At 30.3% G+C, this 1,236-nt stretch overlaps 1 protein-coding gene across 1 annotated transcript in view; it reads right to left on the reverse strand.

Moving 5' to 3' along the window:
* slc27a6 (solute carrier family 27 member 6) overlaps positions 1–1,236 on the reverse strand; it is a 16,986-nt gene that overhangs the window by 2,866 nt on the left and 12,884 nt on the right. The window lies entirely within an intron of this gene.

The following is a 1,236-nucleotide window of genomic DNA, read 5'->3' on the forward strand; positions in this document are numbered from 1 at the left end:
ATGGATGTGCTGTTTTTTCAGTTCATTTTTATTTGATTTTTTTAGGTCTGTCTCCTGTTTTCTTTACTGTATTACTGATGTGATTGGAAATAAAATATAAAGGAAACATTTTTTTTTATTCTTTATTGGCGTCCCATTGTTTTTTTTGTTTTTAAAATAAAACAAATATAACAGCAAGGAATATTTCTCTGCCATGAAACGTGTTGATAAAATATAAATATTAAAATTATATATATATATATATGGGATGTCTGATATGCTGATATTGATTAAACATTTAATTAACGATTCCGATATTGGTTGGCTAATATTTATTATATCATATATATTTATTTATTCATATATATATATACACATACACACACACACTGTATACTGTATATACATAAGCACATGAAGGCTGTGATTTTGAAATTAAATTTGAGTCATTTGAGGTTTGCTAATTGTGTACCAAGGGTTATTTCATGTAGAATAATAGCTGACCTATAGGCCAAGCTTTTTTTCATACTTGATTTTTTTTGTGTGTGCTGCAAAAACAGCTACCGAAGCCAAGGGTTATTTCAAGCTTTTTTTTATACTTGATTTTTTTTGTAAAACATTTCTGTGTGTGCTGCAAAAACAGCTACCGAATGAAACTACACTGATATTTCCTGACTAAGATACTTCTTTCCGTGTGCCCATAAGAAACATCTTGGTGTGACAAGCTTCGTTCATCGGGCAGAGTTGAATTAACTGTGTTTGGACGTTATTCAGTTATCCTCATCACATTCCAGGCCACTGGAATGCTGGTGGGTGTGTTAAGCAACAGTGAACAAGGTCAGACTCTTTCTGCCTGTTTCTAATTGTTCACATATATGAAGTTAGGCTGCAGAAGACACACGGTGAATAACCAAGTCCAGTATGCTTTTTGATAGTGAGGATGCTTTTTTTAAAAACCAAAACATATCTTTAGCCTGAACGGCTATATGTGTCAAATACACATATACACAATACACATATATACGTATACATATATACACACATACATATATGTGTGTATATATATACACACACATACATATGTGTGTATATATATACACACACATACATATGTGTGTATATATATACACACATACATATATACATATATACACATACATATATGTGTGTGTGTATATATATACATATATATACACACATATACATATATACACACATACATACATGTGTGTATATATATATACACACATACATATA

Source organism: Cynoglossus semilaevis, chromosome 14 (assembly GCF_000523025.1).
Source record: "Cynoglossus semilaevis isolate Cse_v1.0 chromosome 14, Cse_v1.0, whole genome shotgun sequence".
Lineage (NCBI taxonomy): Eukaryota > Metazoa > Chordata > Actinopteri > Pleuronectiformes > Cynoglossidae > Cynoglossus > Cynoglossus semilaevis.